The sequence below is a fragment of the Thamnophis elegans genome, chromosome 8 (genome assembly GCF_009769535.1).
Source record: "Thamnophis elegans isolate rThaEle1 chromosome 8, rThaEle1.pri, whole genome shotgun sequence".
Taxonomy (NCBI): Eukaryota; Metazoa; Chordata; class Lepidosauria; order Squamata; family Colubridae; genus Thamnophis; species Thamnophis elegans.
This window is the reverse complement of record NC_045548.1, coordinates 3,067,026-3,078,179: the sequence shown is the minus strand read 5'-3', so window position 1 is coordinate 3,078,179 and position 11,154 is coordinate 3,067,026. Positions and strand designations below refer to the sequence as shown.

The following is an 11,154-nucleotide window of genomic DNA, read 5'->3' as shown; positions in this document are numbered from 1 at the left end:
CGTTTAAATTTGGGAGAGGGATAGGTCAATTTCTGTCCGCTTCATCTTCTTAATCCAGTCCATGAGTTCTCAGTGTCATTTCTCTTCCAACTAAAATAAGATGAAAAGCGTTAAAGGAGAAAGGAATTCCTGGTAGTATGACAAAGTGACGTATCCTGATACTAACACCACAGAGGTGGGTTGCTTCCGGTTCGGCCCGCTTCGTGGTGGCGGCAGGAGGCTCCGCCCAGCTGCACGGACGCTTTTGCGCATGAACAACCAGCACAAGGAAACCATTAGTAAACCGGTTAGCAACCCACCACTGTAACACAAGTATGATGCAGGTTCTCACAATGACAGAAAAATTCTGTACGTTATTGGCAACCTTATCAATTGCCTTGTACCTATCAGCTACTGATGGACTCACCTTGTGTATACAATTCTTTGAAATATAAACGCATTCACTGGTGGGTTTTTTTTTTTTGGCATCTTTTCAAAATAAGGAAACATGCAAGTCAACCCAATAACACTATAATTAGATTAGATTAGATTAGATTAGATTGTTTTTGTATGCCGCCCTTTTCCCTGGGGGGACTCAAGGCGGTTCACAATCCAAAGGAAGGGGGGGAAACAGACTTTTACATATAAGACAGTACATGATTAAAACGCAACATTCATACCATTCGGGCGGGTTACAATCTTTAGCCCCAGGCCTGACGGGATAGCCAGATTCTAAGGGCTGTGCGGAAGGTCTGGAGGGTGGTGAGGGTACGAAGCTCCACGGGGAGATCGTTCCATTGGGTCGGGGCTACCACCAAGAAGGCTCTCCTCCGCGTGGTGGCCAGTCGGCATTGGCCAGCGGATGGAACTCGGGGGAGGCCTAAACGATGAGATCTAATGGGTCGTGTGGAGGTGATCGGTCTCTCAAGTACCCAGATCCACTACCATGAAGGGCTTTATAGGTGGCAAGTAGCACCTTGAAGCGTATCTGGAGATCGACAGGTAGCCAGCGCAGCTCGCGGAGGATAGGTGTGCGAGGTGCACCCACAATCGCTCGCACGGCTGCATTCTGGACTAGCTGAAGTCGCCGAATACTCCTCAAGGGCAGCCCCATGTAGAGCACATTGCAGTACTCCAGCCTAGAGGTCACAAGGGCACGAGTGACTATTGTGAGAGCCTCCCGGTTCAGGTAGGGCCGCAACTGGTGCACCAGGCGAACCTGGGCAAATGCCCCCTGGTCACAGCCGACAGATGGTGTTCGAAAGTCAGATTGCAGAAAGTCTAATTGCAGAAAGCCTAGCTTCCGTATTAAAAAGGACAGCGTACAGTTAGGATCAGAGATGTTTTCAGATGGGCAAGGGCTTAAATTCTGTTTCATGAGAGAAAAACTCACGGTTTCCAATCCACTAGAGTTATCTTCAATTGCATCAGGGAGCGTAATGAACATACTGAATACTTCACCAGCATATGGCATCTCAAGAATGGAAATCCGAGAGGCCGGTATGTGGGCATAGTTGTATCTTGCATTCTTGAACATCATCTGCACTGGTTTATTTTCATTCTACAAGTGGGGGAAATGTATGTTAGAAGAAATCTTTCAAATAAGTAGGCAATGCAAATAATTCTACCATGTACAGTAGTTAGCCTTAGGGTCCCCCCCCCCGCCCTTCTGCTTAAATCTTTCATCTTTTGCTTTGACTTTTAAGTCAAACTGATCATTTATATGAGCTTTTATCATGTCTCAGCTATCCACCAGATCTGCCAGTCTTTTAAAGTTAAAGGTTTCCCTTGCACATATGTCTTCGTCGTTCCCGACTCTAGGGGGCAGTGCTCATCTCCATTTCAAAGCCGAAGAGCCATGTAACTGCCATGACTAAACACCAAAGGAATACGGAATGCTGTTACCTTCCCACCAAAGGTGGTTCCTGTTTTTATATGCTTTCGAACTGCTAGGTTGGCGGAAGCTGGGAAAAGTAACGGGAGCTCACTCCATTACGCAGCGCTAGGGATTCAAATTGCCGAACTGTCGACCAGAATGGTCGACAAGCTCAGTGTCTTAGCCACTGAGCCACTGCCTCCCATTCTATGAAAATTTACTTTTCATAGAATTTGAATAATTTTGGAATATTAAGGACTGATTTAAAAACAGACAAAGGTTATGTTAGAAAACCTGAGTGGTTTTAATCAGCAATCAAATGAACAGATGTTTATAGTATCAAAACTAGCCTCTTTGTGGAGAGCAACAATCGAATACTTCCAGGTGATGATACATAAGAGAGCCATCAGCTCAGCAAATAGATTCACTAATCACTCCGCAGTTATTGGGGTTAACCACATAGAACAGTGTTTCTCAACCTTGGCAACTTGAAAATGTCTGGACTTCAACTCCCAGAATTCCCCAGCCAGCTTCAAGTTGTCAAGGTTGAGAAACACTGCTATAGAACCATAAGAGAATCATTAGGATCACTTCATTGTTGGAAGTTTATAACGATGTGCTGTTAAGGGGATCGTATTAAATTACCCAAATCCTGGACAGAAGCATACATTACACTAATACCAAAAGAAGACAGAGATCAAAAATTATAGACCAGTGTTTCTCAACCTTGGCTACTTGAAGATGTCCGGACTTCAACTCCCAGAATTCCCCAGCCAGCATTCGCTGGCTGGGGAATTCTGGGAGTTGAAGTCCGGACATCTTCAAGTTGCCAAGGTTGAGAAACACTGACATAGAATGAGTGGGAGTGGTGCTGAATTAGAAAGTTTTATTGACGGAAAAGTCTGAATTGCTACACACAAAGCCTGAAGGACTCAAGATGACTGATCTTCGTGATTCAAAGATAATAAATGAATACCTTGTTAATAAATGTGATAATAAATGAATACCTTGTTAATCCAAAATGGCTTTTCCTGTGTTTGATTTTTGTCAAACAGATCTGCCCAATCCTCCGCGAAATACATAGTATTCACCAAAACCACTTTTGTAAGCGAATTAACTACTCCAGGGCCAAGCAGATTCTGAATTTTTCCTTTGAAAGATTTTTTAAAAAAAAATCGCTTTAATTGATAGATAAGATTTATTATTTCTTAACATCTCTTTCCCTCTTTCCCTTCCACCCCTCCCTCCTTCTCTCTTAAGTCATTATAATTTAATTATTAGATTTCTATCTTGATTCTCCTTTAGAAGCTCAAGGGGATCATCCAGAGAGCTTCTCTGACTGAGATGGAATATCGACTTTGCTTCCTTAGGGCCTCCATCCACCCATCCTCCTTCACTTAACATTTATATAGTTGCCCATATCATGTAATCATTTAGTAAGGTTACCACACACACACAAGTTAAACAACAGGCAAGTTAAATAACGGAAATCTGCTCAGAGGTTGTGTCAATTGATAAAACCAATAAACTATTCATGGCTAGAATTTCATTTGAGGTTCTACGTAGCAAATAATGGTTAACTATGGTGGGTTTACTTGCTTTGGCTGTCTCTCTCACATGCACACACAATATTGCACGCCTTACATAACGCAGCTACTAATTAACACTATTATCATTTCCACCTGATGTTTTCTCTGCTACCCAGGCATTTATATGTCTTCTTGAATCTTCTGGAGCTTGTTTGAAGTTGACTTTCTCCAGACCTCCATGGTACAATCTCTGAATGGATTCTGTATATGACTTAAGAAACAACGATATCTCAATAACAGAAGCAAATATAAGGACGAGAATTGTTTATGTCTCATTTTCCTACAAGCTAACAATCTGAAAACGTTATTTATTACACTGAATATTACCTTAAACCAGCCAATGCCATTTGATAGTTAATACAGACTAGAAAAGGTATATCAGATATTAGGAACTTGTGTGGAATTAACTTTAAAAATAACGTAGTTTATGCCAGGATATATCTAGCAATTATGGATCATATGGTTCTATTTATGACTTTTATTTGGAAGTTCTATATTTAGGAAAATCCTATTGTGTGTTTCTGTAACATTCTCAGTAAAAGCAGGTAGGCTGTGTTATTTCCGCTCTAGATGCATCAAAAGACAAAGTAAAACCATAGGAATATTTGATACTTTATTAGAGCAGTTGCAATGAGATAGACAAACGTTAGAACAGACAGACAAACCGTCCCCAGCCAGTTAGCCAACATGTATGTAACTTACTGCAAGAAAATCATATGATGTTTCTCCAAAGAGCTGGTTGACTTGGCTGAGGCTAAAATTGGCCCCCGGTTTGTTGATATCAGAAATAAGCTTCCCAAATCTTTGGTGAACCTCTCCATCTTTGGGTATAGATAGGACCTATAAGATGATATATGGTTAATCAAATTAAGTTTAACATCAATTCAAAATGTAATACAACAATAGCAGACCTGGGATAATCTTAAACATTTCAAACCATCTCTACATATTCTGGAGCTACTTTTTTTGAAGGATTACCCGCAGATGTATAGCTTTGAAGTTAATGGCTAATGAAAGCCAAATAGGGTTGGGCCTAGTTCATATTTTGGTAGTGCTTGAATCCCAAGCTTACGGAGGTGGCTGGATTTTTTTTTTTAAAAAAAACCCTTTCTTAAAGGCAACTGATTCCCTACTCTTGCCAAGGAAACTGATATCGTATGGGTTTCCAAAAAGTCACTAAAAGTTACGCTTGACTTGACTTGACTGCACATCTTTGGACTTCTCCATGTTTGAAAGTCCTAGTCATTGATCTCCGGTGAAAATCAATTCGACTGACAAGCAAGAGAGATAGAGGATTTTCAGAAATGTTCCTTTCCTGGAAAAATAGATTTCTGAATCAGAAAGAGCAACTCCACATAAAATAAAATGCATAAAACATTTTTTAAGAAGCAGAAGAAACGGTTCCATCACAAATGCGCGCACAACAAAAGCGCGCCTGACTAAACCGCGGTGTCTAAAGCGCGGTGACAAAACCGTGCGACGAATTAGCGACTAATTAGCCCTAAAGCGCGCCGACAAAAGCGCGCCGACAGAAGCGCGCTGTAACGGAATCCTAAACCTAACCCTAAACCTAACCCTAAACCTAACCCTAAACCTAACCCTAAACCTAACCCTAAACCTAACCCTAAACCTAACCCTAAACCTAACCCTAAACCTAACCCTAAACCTAACCCTAAACCTAACCCTAACCTAACCTAAACCTAAACCTAACCTAAAACCTAAACCTAACTGTAAAACTTACCTTAAATGAAATCGCGCTTCTGTCGGCACGCTGTTGTCGGCACGCTGTTGTCGGCGGGCTGTTGTCGGCGCGCTTTTGAAATTGCGGTTTTAGCGCCGCGGTGTTGTCGGCGCGCTTATGACGTTCGCACTTTTGACGGGTCACGGAAGAAACGTTCTTGTACCTGCTGTAGGAGGAAACTTTAAAACAGTGCCATGTTTTGCCTCCTCTCAGAATATTTGCTCTCGGAAACTATTTTGCCACAGAGATTCAAGTTCCCTTGACCATGCCGTCCTTCAAATGAGCCTTGAAGAACTGGCTTTTTACCTACATGCAAAGCTAAGTGGATTCTGTTGGGTAGGCCTGTATTATTCTATTTTTCTTTTTTTATCATTTTAGACCTTTTTTAATTCATAATGACTCCGGGTGATCTATATATTTGAGAAATAAATGAATGCTTTTGGTATCCTGGATTTAAGAACAAACATGTACCAGAACCAAAATTCTGTGTCAACTTCTACATTCCCCAAGTTTCTGAGTTTCTTTTATTTAAAAGAAAATGAAGTCTCAGCATATCACTAAATTGTCCTGATTTGGGGGTAATTGTGGTGAAGGATATCTCTAAAATCAACAAAAATGGTTTTTCAAATCCTGGGATTTCAAGTTAAGGACTTTTGTCCGAAATTGGATTGGATTTGGATTTATTTCATTTATATGCTGCCCTTTTCCCCGAAGGGGACTCAGGGCGGCTCACAATTCAAGTCAGGGAAGGGGATACAGACAGGGGATAAAAAGACAAACATAACAATACACAATTTAAAACACACAACAACCATACCATTCGAGGGGGGGGGCAAAAGCTCTTTAGCCCCAGGCCTGTCAGAACAGCCAGGTTTTAAGGGCTTTGCGGAAGGCCTGGAGGGTGGTGAGGGTTCGAATCTCCACGGGGAGCTCGTTCCAGAGGGTCGGAGCAGCCACAGAGAAGGCCATTTTCTAATAGCCGTGGTGGCAGAATAGTCCAAAGTGCAGGACTGCAGGCAAACTCACTGCTCACTTCAGGAGTTTGATTCTGAATGGCCCAAAGTTGACTCAGCCTTCTGAGGTTGGTATGAGGATCCATAATGTTGGGGAAAATCTGCTGACTCGATAAACTGCTTAGAGAGGGCTGTAAAGTACTATGTAGTAGTACATAAGTCTTAGTGCTATTGCTATTTCCAGAATTAGCAATTCGGTTTCGGTTTCGTTTTATTTATATGCCGCCCTATTCCCGGCAGGACTCAGGGTGGCTGACAAACCCAAGAGGGGAAGGGAAACACAAGAACTACAAATACAAGCATTTAAAATAACCAACAGACACACAATCGAGAGGAGAAGGGAACTCATCAACCCCAGGCCTGCCGACACAGCCAGGTTTTAACGCCTTTTCGGAAGGCCTGGAGAGAGGTGAGGGTCCGGATCTCCGTGGGGAGTTCATTCCAAAGGGCCAGTGCTGCCACAGAGAAGGCCCTCCCCCGGGTAGTAGCCAGATGACATTGGTTGGTAGACGGAACCCGGAGGAGGCCAACCCTGTGTGATCTAATGGGTCTTTGGGAGGTAATTATTGCAATTGCCATAATGGCTTGAAGAAGTCAGGCACAGAGGGCTGGACCCCTATTAGACTTCCTATGCCTGCTGTTTACATTCCAAGCAAATAGGAGCTGCTCCCATCCTCATGCAAACAGAATCCCAAATCTGGATGAGAATTGAGAGCAGAGTTAAAGAATAGCGATAACAGTGGCATGTCTTGTCCTTGCTGAATATTCCAAAAGCTAATCAGCCAGTTTGCAATTGCACGAACATCATCATCATCTTAAGACTGTGGCCAGGTTGAGGTGATGGGTGTACTTAAAACATTTCAGAGCAGTTGATAAATTAGCTGCCCACCATTGCATGATTGAAAAATGTACTGCGTAAATAAATAATGTAAATGTTCTCAAAATTGGCTAGGAAGGGTGTTGACCAGATCATCTCCAACCTCCTTTTTTTTTCATTTTGATAAATTGTATCTTGATATACCTTGGCTATCTGAGCTGCTGTGTTATTTCTGGCACCCAACAAGACCATTAGCAGTGCAGTGGACACACTCGAAGGAGATAAAAACACGTTGGAAGACTCATTTGCACTAATCATCTTGAAAAGTTTGAGGGCAAAGGTGTTTGCTGCAGAAAGGCTGTCCACGTTTTCGACCCTGGAGAACAAATATAATAGGATAAACCACAGATTAACTCCTAGATAATGAGATGACCAAAACCTCCCACCCACGTTCTACTTGATTGTTCCATTTGAACAATTTTTCTACTTCCTTTAAGGAATGGGATTTACAGATTCCTAAAGACAAAAGTTGAAGGTATGCAGGGAAATATGATTTGCTTATTCCCATATGAAAGTGGTCTTTGTTTAGCCCCCCCCCCCAGTGAAATTCAGCAGGTTCTGATAGGTTCTGGAGAACCGGTAGCAGAAACTTTGAGCAGTTTGGAGAACCGGAAAATAACTCCTCTGACTGGCCCCAGAGGAGTGGGGAGGGAATGAAGATTTTGCAATATCCTTCCGCCGGAGTGGGGAAGGAATGGGGATTTTGCAGTATCCTTCTCCTGCCATGCCCACCAAGCCACGCCCACAGAACCTGTAGTAAAGAAAAAGGATTTTACCTCTACAAAAGAGGGTAGGCCCAGAACAAAATGTGATCTGAGTTGAGGCGAAACTGCAATTAACTTAAAACTATCAATGTGAATATTAAATAATTTATGAATAAAGACTAATGAATAATAAAATGCTATTTAAGAACATTCCCCTTTTTTCACATAGACAATCTTGATTATATATATATATATATATATATATATATATATGTATGTATGTATGTATGTATGTATATGTATATGTATATGTATATGTATATGTATATGTATATGTATATGTATATGTATATGATGTATGTATATGATGTATGTATATGATGTATATGTATATGGATATGGATATGTATATGTATATGTAATTAGTGACCAGGGGTTGTGACACTAATTACATACCTATTTCCCTGGCTCAGCTGATAAAGGAGGAGAGCCTGTGGCTTAGTGGTTAACACATCTGCCTAATATGTAATACAGCCCAGGTTCGAATCCCAGCTAGCTGATGAGAGCTAAATAGCTTGAAATAGATCTATAGTAGTCTCCCTTTATTTATTTATCAGCACAAATACAACACACACACACACACACACATATATATATATGTGTGTTTTTTTGTTTTTTTATTTGTGCTGATAAATATATATATATATATTATATATATATATATATTATATATATATATATATATATATATATATATATATATATATCAGACAGTGCAACTCCTTCCTGTGAACCTGTGAACTCAGATAAATCCCTGTTTCATAGCAACCCTGCTGCAAAGAGGCTAACTCAAGTACTACACAAACAGACATAATCCCTATAAACCCCTTAAACTGTTTACTGTGGACCTTACCAATTACTTAAGAGGTCCTTAAGGGAGTATGCATAAGTGTGCTTACCATTCCTGTCCCATTCATATGTATTCTTTTTTTTAATTTATGGCTATGGTTTGATTATTTATACCCATTTATTTGTGCCGTTTTTTTCATGTGTTTTCCTACTTGTTTCCTTGTACTTGTTGACAAATAAATAAATATTCGGGGTAACAGAGAAAACAAACAGAGGATTTTTAAAAAATTCAGGAAGAAAAAAACAAAATAAAAGAGCAAAGGGATTTAATAAAAGATAGACTGAATCAGATGAAGATGAAATGGCAGAATTAAGTCAAAATGGAGAAACATTTTTTTTTGAATGTGCAAATAAGCCAGGTAGATGGAAGAAACACCAGAAAAATATGGATTTTATAGTGAACCACAAGAATCGAATAAGCTACTACAGGGGAGAGGTGAAAAATTGATAAAGAAGTTTTATAACTACCTATTGAGCTTTAAAATGGAAGAAGAATTAGTAAAGGAAACTATGATAACATGGGTAAAAAACTTTGGGTACGCTATCGAACTAGACAATTGACAAAAATTGTGGGAAAGAAATAATAGATTAACAATGTCAGCATCAGATAAAGAAAATCTGTACAGAATGTTCTATAGATGGCATCTGCCGCCAGCAAGATTGGCAAAAATGCTTCCAAATATGTCACCAAAAATCTTATTATCACATGTGGTGGACCTGTCCATTGGCCAAAAAATATTGGGCAAAAAAACAAAAGTGGTTAGAGGAGATGGTGAAATAACAAATAGACCTAAAACCAGAACTATTTTATTGGGAATACTAACAGGTAAATATAATAAAAGAATTCAATATTTAATGTTACACGTAATAACAGTGGCTAGAATCATGTATGCACAAAATTGGCAAAACGGAAGCGGGTCCACCATAAATGCGCGTATGATAAAAGCGCGTGTGACTAAAGCGCGGTGACAAAACTGCGCCGTCAAAACCGCGGAGAGGAATGAGCGCTGAAGCGCGCCGACAACAGCATGCCGACAGAAGCGCGCGTAACATAACCCTAAAAATAACCCTAACCCTAACCCTAAACCTAACCCTAAACCTAACCCTAAACCTAACCCTAAACCTAACCCTAAACCTAACCCTAAACCTAACCCTAAACCTAACCCTAAACCTAACCCTAAACCTAACCTAAACCTAACCCTAAACCTAACCCTAAATCTAACCCTAAACCTTACCTTAACTTAAATCGCGCTTCTGTCGACGCGCTGTTGTTGGCGCGCTGTTGTTGCGCGCTGTTGACATCGCGGTTTTAGCGCCGCGGTTTTGTCGGCGCGCTTTTGACGTTTGCGGTTATGTCGTGCCACGAATGGAAGCATACCTACAGAGGAAATGGTAATAAACAAAATATTAGAATGGGCCGAAATGGACAGGTTAACAATATAAATTAAAGGCAAAAGAGAAACAGAGTATTATTTAATATGGGACCTATCGTATAATTGGTTAGATAATAAATGCAAAGATAAAAAACGAATGATGAAAGATGATTACTAAACCAGAAATACAGGTATGAAGTTATACAGAAGAATGCATATTGTAAGCAGTATCACTACCAAAATGTACAAACGTGTAAATTAAAATAATAGTATGATAATATATAGAGAACTATGTTAGAGCTATGGAAACAACAGATATAAGTATATTGTATAATGTAAAGTTCCTATATTTTTATTTTTCTATGTTGAATATTATATGAATAAGAGAAAAATGAACGTAATTAGGATATAAAAGTATGTATATTTTACATACACTTAAAATAAAGTGCTGATAAAACCAGCATGTCACTGTTGCAAAGTTGAAATTGTGTTACAAAATGAAGGAAAAGGGCCAATTAAAATATATTTTTAGAGAATTCAGTAAAGAGAAGATAAAGATGTCTTTTAAGTAATCGCCATAAAAGTGCATAATCTCACTCGAGCCTAGTTGAGAATCCCAACTAGGCAGCACATCACCTTATATTTAGGTGTTTTCGTGGTGTCAAAACCACCAATCAGCTCTGTCACCAGAACATCTAAGTATCTACACAACAACTTCCCAACCAAGGGAGCCACAACAAATTGTCAATCAGCCCTAAGATGGGGCTATGTCAATCTCACTGTGGCACCTGCAGGAATTAGAACCAGACAGAGAGAAAAATACAATGGTCGTACCTTGGAGAGGCAGTGTTCTCAACTGCTAGGGCAGTTACTGGAGACATCTGGCTGGAGAGAAACACTGAAAAAGCTGCAAGAAATCCTGGAAATAACAAAACAAACATTTTGGGGGTCCTGTCCTCCATGGTTTGAGTCGACAGCCTCAAGGCACAACACCTCTCCGTGAGTGATGGAGAGCACTGGTTTGAGAAGAAGGAAGAGACTGGAAGGGCAGGAGAGGAATCTGGAGGCGGAGAGCTGAATGTTCTTGACTATC

At 40.3% G+C, this 11,154-nt stretch overlaps 1 pseudogene; it reads right to left on the bottom strand.

Annotated features, from left to right (window-relative positions):
• LOC116512515 overlaps positions 1–11,154 on the bottom strand; it is a 48,594-nt pseudogene extending 37,440 nt beyond the window's left edge.